A 12,915-nucleotide genomic window follows, 5' to 3' on the forward strand; every position below is an offset into this window, starting at 1 on the left:
ATCCACCCCCCCACACACACACACCCATGTGACTGCCTCCACCCCCCCCCCCCACACACACACTTGTTCTGTCATCCCTCTTGTTAAACATGCATGCTCAGCAAAGCGTTTTCTCGCATTCAACTTAAACTTCCCATTCTCTACGGAACTCTGACGGACTTGTACCTGTCGCTTTAATGACTCATCATATTTAGGCCTTTAGTGAATTCTGAAGAGAGAGGAAAAATGGCCTCATCTGTGTGTGTGTGTGTGTGTGTGTGTGTGTGTGTGTGTTCCGATGAAGGAAACCCACCGATCTGTCACTTAACAAGTACCGTACCCGGAGCCCTCATCCATGAATAATTCAGATGATAGCATCAGGAAGCCTGCCTGCTCTCATCAGGAGTTTCTTTCATTAGTCATGAAATTAGTTGAAAAGTCACATTTTAACATTCTTTTTTGTCCACTAAGACAAAAATGATGGGAAAAAAACGACACTTATGGAAATGTGTCAAGCGTAAAAATAAGTTAACCACTCCAATAACTAGGGCGGTCAATAACTAGGATTGCAATTTATGATCTGATTAATCATAGTTTTCAAGTTCACAAAATTGCAATTAATTACACTAATTTATTTATTTCCAGAATATTATTATAATTTATTCTCCAGCCAAATTTATAAAAAATACTCCTTTGTTTCGTCATATTACAAATTTTATTTATTAATTTTGGAATCAAATGCAGGTCTCCGAGCTGTGAGGCCTCCGCGTAAACCACTCGTCCACCGTGCAGCACAATATTACATTATTTTCATAAAATTCCAACTTTTTCTTAACGTTTTTCATCACATTTGAATTTTATTCTTGTAAAATGACTGCATGTTTTTAAGTTGTTTTGCTCTTAAAAAAAACTTCTAAATGTTGCTTTTATTTTATTTAATTTTGTATTTTTTTATGGTTTTTATTTTTTTAATTTTATTATTTTTATTTGTATTATTTTTTAATGTTTTTATTTTTATTTATTTTATTATTTTTATTTTTTAATGTTGTTTTTAAAATTATTAGAGCCCTCTAGACCTGAAATAACACCCCTATAGTCACCTTTACACTCATTACTCTTATTATTGATTTTATAATCTACTTTATTAATAAGCTTGCTTTGCCTTTATGAATGAGTGACAGGTTAGTGTATTGCATTAGTTCCTACTAAAACACACATAGATTTTTTTTAAGTTACAAATTTATTGCAAATATAGAAATAGATCTTTTGTACAGAAATTGCAAAGGGAAAAAAAAGAAATATGAATACCAGCAACAAATAACTCCAGAAAGCAAAAATCAAATAGTCCCATTTTTGTCCCATCATCAGCAGTTTTATAGTATTGATTCATCTTTTGTGTTTTGGGAGATTCCCAACACGAGATTCCCAAGAATCAAAATAGGAAAATGGATGCAATGGCAGCCTTTTCCAGACGTTAGCTTTCAGGACTGAAACTTCCTGATAAAAGAAAAGTGAAAGAGACAAAACACTTCGCCGAACAAACTTAACTTCCATCTAAAATTCGGGCTTTTAGTTTTAATGGAACTGTCAATCAGGGGTGTCCAAACCTTTTTCAAACTCTGCCATTTTGATATTTTGGCAAGATATGTTCAGAAGTTATATATATTATCAAGAAATAGCTGAATATCATATACTGTAGGTGAAAAAAACTTTTTAAAAATTATTATTAGCAACTTGGCTCTTTCCCCCAAATTTTTACTGTTTTTCTCCAAATATAATAATATAAAAATTAAAAATAATAAAAATAATCTTCCAAAATTATCTGCAATATTTTTTAAATATTTTTTTCATAATATTATACAATGTCCCAAACCTAATTTTCCAAAAGTGACCACTATATTTTATTTCTTCGTTTCTCATAATATTACCACTTTGATTAAAAAAAAAACAATATATTTATATTTAATATTACAACTTTGTGCTTCTTCAATGACACTATTTTTTCCCTCATAATATTTCGAGTTTATTATCATAAAATTTAATTTTTTTTCTGTTGATATTTTGACTTTAATCTGATATTCTTGTAGATTTTCCTCCTGTAATTATGACCTTTTTTGAAAACATATTAACCTTTTCCACAACGTAATTTTCCAAAAATTATGACATTGCTATTTTGGTTGCTTTTCATAATATTAGGACTTTAAAAAATTTTTTTTATGTTTCAGTTTTATGCTATTTTTTATGCTATAAATTATGCATTTATTTTAATAAAATTTAGATTTTTTTTCTTGTTAGAATAGGACTTTTTTCCGAATATTTTCATTTATACTTTAATGTTGTAAAATGACAGCAGTTTTCAAACTTGTACAACTTTCTTCTTGTTGATTTTCTACTCATAACTACGATTTTATTCCAGAATATTTTCTGTTAACTTTTTCCACAACCTAATTTTCCAAAAATTATGACATTGCTATTTTGGTTGCTTTTCATATTATTAGAACTTTAAAAAAAATTGTTACCGTTTCAGTTTTATGCTATTAAATTAATATAATTTTTCCTCAAATTATGCATTTATTTTCATAAAATTTAGATTTTTTTTCTTGTTAAAATAGGACTTTTTTCTGAATATTTTTATTTATATTTTATTGTTGTAAAATGACAGCAGTTTTCCAACTTGTTTCTTCTTCTTCTTGTTGATTTTCTACTCATAACTACAATTTTATTTCATAATATTTTCTGTTAATATTACATATTAACAGAACTTCTTTTCCTTTTTATTATTTTTTTAATGTAATTTTTTATTTTATTACTTATAAAATCACTGCTGATTTTGATGTTTTTTGCTTTCTTGTTAAAGGACATTTTTAGAGTGTGTCACAAGCCAATAAAAAATTAGCCACTGGTTGCAAACGGCCCCCGGGCCGGCCTTTGGACACCCCTGCTTCATATTGGTATTGTTATATTTCTAATAAAGATGATGAAAAAGGGAAAAAGATATGTGGTGATGTATTATAGTGTATACATATAAAAGATATGATGTGTTCAATGCCACGGCGGCCTCTCGGCACCGTCCCAAAATTCAATTCCCTCAACGACTTACGGATCGACCTCGGAATCCGCAGCGTTTTCCATTTGTATGACCACTAAGGCTAATCATTCTCACCGCCGGACGACACAATTGGATTGTGACTTTGGGATAAAGCCTCCATCCCTCTACCAATCCGGGAACGCCGGACAGGTTTTTCAATCGAAATTCCTTCCCGACGGGACCTTTTAATGACTGGCGCTGCTCTGGAGGTGAAAGAAATGTCATTTCTCACGGATAAAAATTGCCCCCCCCCCCCCCCACGGCGCTAATCAACGACGATTATGATGCCGTTTCATCCAATTAAAACACAACTCCATAAATTGGATGCCAGATGTGAAATGGCCGCTATTTATAGATCATAAACAACGTCACCCGCCAAATTAAAAGCACGTACTCTACAGTAATCCCTCGTTTAACACGATTTTTGTTCATTGGTCCCAGGCCCGACAACTAAAAATAGAATATTTAGCTAATTAGCGCATTAAAAAAAAACTGTTTACGACCTTCTAAATATGCTTATTAACATTACTAGAGCTCTCTAAACATAAAATAACACCCCTATAATCACTGTTAGACTCATATTACCCAATATAGTAGGCACAATAAATTCAAATAAGACATATAAGACATAATATAGACTCGCAGATGTTAGCATTGTTAGTTTTTACGTTTTTACTTACGTTTTTTTTTTATGCTACTTCCTGCTAATGACCGATGTAGAATACTATATATCATTAAATCTTTGATTGGATTTTTTGATGTCTTATATATATATTTTTGTCTTATATTTTATTTAATATAGCCATTTTAAGGCTTGATTTAAGCAAAAAAAAAAAATTTTTTTTACCGATACATGATATTCAACCATAAATCAGCAATAATTTATAAATTAACATATTTTGGAATGATACACAGAAATCGCAAAAATGTCGAGGGATTACTGTAATTGGGTTTTCGTGTGAAATTTTTCCTCGAGATTCGTACACCATCTCAGTATTCAAACAGTATCGTACGTAATAACAAAAAATTATAATATTTTTCAGTTCATATTTTTGGGAATCTGGATCATATTATTTGGAATGATATTATTTCCTATGGGAAAAATGATCTTTTCAACGTTTTGGAACAGATTACTGCAAAAAAGTTTTTTTCACTTTCTTTCAATTCCGTACCGTGATTGTTTCCTTTTGCATAAATCATATTTTTTTTACGATTTTGACGGGTGAAATGAATAATTTTTCTGACGTAAACAGCATACGGTCGGAACATGAGACTACGGAGGAACCTCCAAGATTGTCCTAACAATCCTACGAGTACAAACGTTAACACAATTCAATTAAACTAAAAATAAGCAAAAATACTCGCTCAACCTTTGATTTGCGTCTGACAGCCGAGAGTTCATTGAAAATACTAAATAAATACATTTTTTAACATTTTGGGGCGTCCGATTTGGACGATGAGATGTTTAGATGATGAGGAAAGGAACGTGAGTAGATGGAGGAGATCATGCGTCATACAGGAAATTATAAGCAGATGAATGACAAATTCTGATGTTAAAAACTAAATGTTCGAGCGTCGTCTTTGTGGAGGAATCGTCTCTTAGCAACCACAATTTGTGCAGGAAGTAAACGGAATTATTCATAATAACATGAAGGTTAAAAAAAAAAAAAAGCTAAAAAAAAATACAACAGCGTATTAGGGCCACATTAAAAAAAAATCGGATATTTTGAGAGTAAAGTCGTAAATTTACGATAAAAAAGTAATTTATGAGAAAAAAATTATGTAAAAAAAAAATCAATGCCTGTTACGACGGGGATATTACAATAATTTCAGATTGAGAGAATAAAGTCGTAAATTCACGAAAAAAAAACTCAACTTTATATTATGAGCATAAAGTCCTACATTTATATGAAAATAAAACACGTAACTTTATGTTATGGTTAAGTGCGGACGGCTAGCTAAAGATGATTTTTCAGCCGCGTTACAAATAATATAAATAATATTACCACTTCTCGTAATTCTCGTAATTAAAAAAAAAATATTGTAAATTTATTACTTTTTTGCCGTACATTTACGAATGTATTCCTCATAAATTTATAACTTTATTCTTCGTAATTGCACGACTTTTATTTTTTGTCGTATTTTTATTCTCATAATATTACAACTTTTTTGTCGTAAATATACGACTTTTTTTTACGTATATTTAGGAAGGTATTCCTCATAAATTTTTAACTTTATTTTTTGTATTTGCACGATTTTATTTCCATAATATTACAACTTTTTTCTCATAAATTTACGACTTTTTTGTCCTACATTTACGAATGTATTCCGCATAAATGTATAACTTTATTCTTTGTAATTGTAAAACTGAGAAAATTATTCTCATAATATTACAAACTTTTTTTCACGTAAATTTACAACTTTTTTGCCGTACATTTACAAATGTATTTCTCATAAATTTATAACTTTATTTTTCGTAATTACACGACTTTATTCCCATAATATTAAAACTTTTTTATTGTAAATTTACAACTTTTTTGCCGTACATTTACGAATGTATTCCGCATAAATGTATAATTTTATTCTCATAATATTACAACTTTTTTCACGTAAATTTACGACTTTTTTGCCGTACATTTACGAATGTATTCCTCATAAATTTATAACTTTATTCTTCGTAATTGTATGATTTTATTCTCATAAAATTCCAACTTTTTTTCCTCGTAAATTTACGACTTTTTTGCCGTACATTTACGACTGTATTCATCATAAATGTATATTTTTATTCTTTGTAATTGTACGACTTTATTCCCATAATATTAAAACTTTTTTCTTGTAAATTTACGACTTTTTTGCCGTACATTTACGAATGTATTCCGCATAAATGTATAACTTTATTCTCATATTACAACTTTTTTCACGTAAATTTACGACTTTTTTGCCGTACATTTACGACTGTATTCCTCATAAATTTATAACTTTATTCTTCGTAATTGTATGACTTTATTTTCATAAAATTACAACTTTTTTTCTCGTACATGTACAACTTTTTTGCCGTACATTTACGACTGTATTCATCATAAATGTATATTTTTATTCTTTGTAATTGTACGACTTTATTCTCATAAATTACAATGTTTTTCTCATAAATTTACGACTTTTTTGCTGTACATTTACGAATGTATTCCTCATAAATTCATAACTTTATTCTTCGTAATTGTATGACTTTATTCTCATAATATTACAACTTTTTTCTTGTAAATGTACGACTTTTTTTGCCGTACATTTACGACTGTATTCATCATAAATTTATAACTTTATTCTTCGTAATTGTATGATTTTATTCTCATAAAATTACAACTTTTTTTTCTCATAAACTAACGACTTTTTTTTTCTCATAAATTTACGACTTTTTTGCCGTACATTTACGACTGTATTCATCATAAATGTATAACTTTATTCTTTGTAATTGTAAAACTTTATTCACATAATATTACAAACTTTTTTCACGTAAATTTACAACTTTTTTGCCGTACATTTACGAATGTATTCCGCATAAATGTATAACTTTATTCTCATAATATTACAACTTTTTTCACGTAAATTTACGACTTTTTTTGCTGTACATTTACGAATGTATTCCTCATAAATTTATAACTTTATTCTTCGTAATTGTATGATTTTATTCTCATAAAATTACAACTTTTTTTTCTCGTAAATTTACGACTTTTTTGCCGTACATTTACGACTGTATTCATCATAAATGTATATTTTTATTCTTTGTAATTGTACGACTTTATTCTCATAAATTACAATGTTTTTCTCATAAATTTACGACTTTTTTTGCTGTACATTTACGAATGTATTCCTCATAAATTCATAACTTTATTCTTCGTAATTGTATGACTTTATTCTCATAATATTACAACTTTTTTCTTGTAAATGTACGACTTTTTTTGCCGTACATTTACGACTGTATTCATCATAAATTTATAACTTTATTCTTCGTAATTGTATGACTTTATTCTCATAAAATTACAACTTTTTTTTCTCATAAATTTACGACTTTTTTGCGGTACATTTACGACTGTATTCATCATAAATGTATAACTTTATTCTTTGTAATTGTAAAACTTTATTCACATAATATTACAAACTTTTTTCACGTAAATTTACAACTTTTTTGCCGTACATTTACGAATGTATTCCGCATAAATGTATAACTTTATTCTCATAATATTACAACTTTTTTCACGTAAATGTACGACTTTTTTGCCGTACATTTATGACTGTATTCCTCATAAATTTATAACTTTATTCTTCGTAATTGTATGATTTTATTCTCATAAAATTACAACTTTTTTTTCTCGTAAATTTACGACTTTTTTGCCGTACATTTACGACTGTATTCATCATAAATGTATATTTTTATTCTTTGTAATTGTACGACTTTATTCTCATAAATTACAATGTTTTTCTCATAAATTTACAACTTTTTTTTCTCATAAATTTACGACTTTTTTTTTCTCATAAATTTATGACTTTTTTGCCGTACATTTACGACTGTATTCATCATAAATGTATAACTTTATTCTTTGTAATTGTACGACTTTATTCTCATAAATTACAACTTTTTTCACGTAAATTTACGACTTTTTTGCTGTACATTTACGAATGTATTCCGCATAAATGTATAACTTTATTCTCACAATATTACAACTTTTTTCTTGTAAATGTACGACTTTTTTGCTGTACATTTACGACTGTATTCATCATAAATGTATAACTTTATTCTTTGTAATTGTAAAACTTTATTCACATAATATTACAAACTTTTTTCACGTAAATTTACAACTTTTTTGCCGTACATTTACGAATCTATTCCGCACAAATGTATAACTTTATTCTCATAATATTACAACTTTTTTCACGTAAATTTACGACTTTTTTTGCTGTACATTTACGAATGTATTCCTCATAAATTCATAACTTTATTCTTCGTAATTGTATGACTTTATTCTCATAATATTACAACTTTTTTCTTGTAAATGTACGACTTTTTTGCCGTACATTTACGAATGTAATCCTCATAAATTTATAACTTTATTCTTCGTAATTGTACGACTTTATTCTCATAATATTTAAATTTTTTTCTTGTAAATTTACGACTTTATTGCCGAAAATCGACAACTTTATTCCTCAAAAATGTATATCTTTATTCTTTGTAATTGTACGACTTTATTCTCATACATTTCCGACTTTATTCTCAAAATTTCCGATTTTTTTCACCCCCCAATATGGCCGTAATATCGTACTGAAAAGATGATTTTACAGCCCCTACATTTTTTTAAGTTTCATGGTACATCCACTCATTGTACACAACGATATAGATATTTTTTTTGTTTCTGAAAAATACAGAATCATGCAAATATACAACTTTTCTTTTATGTAGCACACCTTTGACCTTTGACAAGCGTTCTGTGCTGCTCTTAGAACATTTAACCACCGCATGGAATAAAAGCTAGTCCCATGCCCCCCCCCCCAAATCCCTCAGATGAAAATAAAATAAATGGGCAATAAGAAGTACAAAAACACACAAACATATCAAGAGCTCAAGCCGAGTATAAAACATCCATTGAAGCTTTTTTTTCGTTTTTTTTTTTTACAAGTTTTTTTCTTGTGTACAAAAATTCACATATTTAACAGATTTATCAGTCTTTTGTCCTTCTTTGGAAACGGAATCGGAATCCACACATGGACCGTGGAAGTGGAAATATTTGAAAAAAATATTTGTGAAAAAAAAATCGTAATATCGGGCTAGCTTTGACCTTAAGTGCTCTTCTGCTCATTCGTTAGCCAATAGCAACACTTATTAATATTAAATCCAAATTGAAATATAAATGTTAAAAATAATTCAAAATGTTAAATATAAATATAAACATGAAATATAAATTTTAAATCTAATTATAATTGTTAAATCTAAATGAAAAATCCAAATGTAACTAAAAAAAATGTAAATGTTTAATTTAATAGTACTTGGTAAATGTCAATATTGAACTTAAATGTTAAATCCTATTTTAAACACAAATAGAAATGTTAAATTTAAATATTAAAAATTATTAAAAATAAAAATTAAATAAAATATTAAATAAATAAATAAAAAAAATAAAAATATTAAATAAATGTTAAATCCTATTTTAAACACAAATAGAAATATTAAATTTAAATATTAAAAAATATTAAAAATAAAAAATAAAATAAAATAATAAATAAATTTTTAAAAATTAAAAATATTAAATAAATGTTAAATCCAATTTTAAACACACACCCTCAACGTAAAATCTGCATCAAAATTTAAAATTTCAAATTAAATGGTAAATATCAATATTAAATTGAAATATTAAACCCGAACATAAATATAAATGTAAGGTTAATATTTACAAAATATGCAAATATTTCTGTCAGGGCACACAGGCCCCGCCCACATCTCAAACACAATATTAAATAAAGAGATTTAACATGTTTATTCATCATTTAGAATTAGGATTTAACATTGAACTTTAATCTCAAAATGGAAAAAATGACATATATAAATATTGCAAAATATATCTGCAATCCCAAGTTGCTCTTTAAAAGTCTATTTAGGAAGCTTTTTGAGAAATTTAAGCTGGGTAAATATAGCAAAAAAATAACAATCTAGTTGCTTTGGAATATTTCTTTACCAAAAATAATATTCTGGAGCAGAGCGTGTGAAGTCTGACAATGACATGAATAATAATAATAATAATAATAATAATAATAATAATAATAATAATAATAATAATAATAATAATAATAATAATAATAATAATAATAATAATAACAATAACAATAATAAATAATAATATAACCCAGCATTTCTTGTTTTTTTTTGTTGCCACTTGGCAGATTGGGAGAACGCGTGGGAAGTGTTTTCATTGTCGAGTGTGAAGACTGACCAAGAAATCAGGGAAGCCATTTTTCTGGACGGAGATTTGAAATGAGAGCAAAGTCAAAGAGAGATGACTGAAACGCGTTCACACTTCATAGACTGACGAATAAAAGGGACGCCGGATGATGACCCGTCACTTTAAAATCCCTTGACGGAAAAGAAAAAGCATTTTTGGCGGCTTTGAACGGGACCAAGAGATACTTCCTGTTTGGCGCGGACTAGAATGTGAACCTTAAAGTCATAGTAACCCCGCCCAAACGTCTTTAGAACCCTAAACATGGCATTTCATTTGATTACGCACTCCTGTGCCTTCGTTCTACCTCTTCTTATTACTCATCTCTTTCTGGTCAAGATCTTGCCCGTTTTACCTGCCTTACAGGGAAGGGTGCGGACTAGAGTGTGAACCTTAAAGTCCCAGTAACCCCGCCCAAACGTCTTTAGAACCCTGAACATGGCATTTAATTTGATTACGCACTCCTGTACCTTCGTTCCACCTCTTCTTATTAATCATCTTTTTCTGGCGGACTAGAGTGTGAACCTTAAATTCCCAGTAACCCCGCCTAAACGTCCTTAGAACCCTGAACATGGCATTTAATTTGATTACGCACTCGTGTGCCTTCGTTCCACCTCTTCTTATTACTCATTTCTTTCTGGTGAAGAATTGCCCGTTTTACCTGCCTTACAGGGAAGGGTGCGGACTAGAGCGTGAACCTTAAAGTCATAGTAACCCCGCCCAAACGTCCTTAGAACCCTGAACATGGCATTTAATTTGATTATGCACTCCTGTGCCTTCGTTCCACCTCTTCTTATTACTCATTTCTTTCTGGTGAAGAATTGCCCGTTTTACCTGCCTTACAGGGAATTGTGCGGACTAGAGTGTGAACCTTAAAGTCCCAGTAACCCTGCCCAAACGTCCTTAGAACCCTGAACATGGCATTTAATTTGATTACGCACTCGTGTGCCTTCGTTCCACCTCTTCTTATTACTCATTTCTTTCTGGTGAAGAATTGCCCGTTTTACCTGCCTTACAGGGAATTGTGCGGACTAGAGTGTGAACCTTAAAGTTCCAGTAACCCTGCCCAAACGTCTTTAGAACCCTGAACATGGCATTTAATTTGATTATGCACTCCTGTGCCTTCATTCTACCTCTTCTTATTACTCATTTCTTTCTGGTGAAGATCTTGCTTGTTTTACCTGCCTTACAGGGAAGAGTGCAGACTAGAGTGTGAACCTTAAAGTCCCAGTAACCCCGCCTAAACGTCCTTAGAACCCTGAACATGGCATTTGATTTGATTACGCCTGTGCCTTCGTTCCACCTCTTCTTATTACTCATTTCTTTCTGGTGAAGAATTGCCCGTTTTACCTGCCTTACAAGGAAGGGTGCAGACTAGAGTGTGAACCTTAAAGTCCCAGTAACCCCGCCCAAACGTCCTTAGAACCCTGAACATGGCATTTGATTTGATTACGCCTGTGCCTTCGTTCCACCTCTTCTTATTACTCATTTCTTTCTGGTGAAGAATTGCCCGTTTTACCTGCCTTACAAGGAATTGTGCGGACTAGAGTGCGAACCGTAAAGTCCCAGTAACCCCGCCCAAACGTCCTTAGAACCCTGAACATGGCATTTAATTTGATTATGCACTCCTGTGCCTTCGTTCCACCTCTTCTTATTACTCATCTTTTTCTGGCGGACTAGAGTGTGAACCTTAAATTCCCAGTAATCCTGCCCAAACGTCCTTAGAACCCTGAACATGGCATTTAATTTGATTACGCACTCGTGTGCCTTCGTTCCACCTCTTCTTATTACTCATTTCTTTCTGGTGAAGAATTGCCCGTTTTACCTGCCTTACAGGGAAGGGTGCGGACTAGAGTGTGAAACTTAAAGTCCCAGTAACCCTGCCTAAACGTCCTTAGAACCCTGAACATGGCATTTAATTTGATTATGCACTCCTGTGCCTTCGTTCCACCTCTTCTTATTACTCATTTCTTTCTGGTGAAGACCTTTCCCGTTTTACCTGCCTTACAGGGAAGTACTCGTGTTGGTTCGTCATCATGTGACTCATTCTGACTCATTCGCCTGCGTCTGCGTTGCACAGGAGAGACGGCAAAAAAAAAAAAAAAAAAGCAAAAATTGCAACAATCAGCTCCTGGTCATACAAACGAGATCTGCAGCAGGCCTGAATGGGTCGGCTTAGGCTTTTCTATTATAGCACCGCAGTGGAATGACGCAACGTAATTCAATTCTTTACAAATGGGTTGGCGTACTTAACTCCATCCAGTATTACAGTATTACGCATCAATAACAATAGAGAAACTCCTAAAAACATGCTAAACTGCAATATTAACCAGCTGTTTTCATTTATGTTGTTATTGCATATTTTAATTATTTTTAATTGTGTCTTATATGATAGAAGCAATCAAATATTAATTATTGTAATTTTTTAAAAAGTGGTTGTGCTCCTATTCACTCTTTTAATTTGACGAGGGGAGTCCAATCATTCTAAAAATATCATTTTTAAAAACAGAATAAATAAAACTATAGAAAATATAAAAAAAACAAAAAAAAACATAAAACCAGCAAAAAATGTACATGAATAAAATAAAAATGTTAAGATTTTAAAGCGTATTATTGTAATATTATGTGGAAAAGTAACGTCATTTTAGGAGCATAAAGCTGAAATCTTAAAAAAGCAAAAAAAAAAACATTTGGGGGGGGAAAGTTGTAATATTATCAGAAACAAAACAACAAATAAAATTTTAATTTTTGGAAAATTAGGTTGTGGAAAAAGTTTGAATATTACAAAAACAAAGTAGAATAAAGTAAAATAAAGTCAAAATAGATTAATGGATTTTTTTTTTTAATAAAATAAATTGCAAAAAT

Source organism: Doryrhamphus excisus, linkage group LG16, assembly GCF_037039965.1.
Source record: "Doryrhamphus excisus strain RoL-2023G ecotype Guam linkage group LG16, RoL_Dexc_Guam_v1.1, whole genome shotgun sequence".
In the NCBI taxonomy this organism is placed as follows: domain Eukaryota; kingdom Metazoa; phylum Chordata; class Actinopteri; order Syngnathiformes; family Syngnathidae; genus Doryrhamphus; species Doryrhamphus excisus.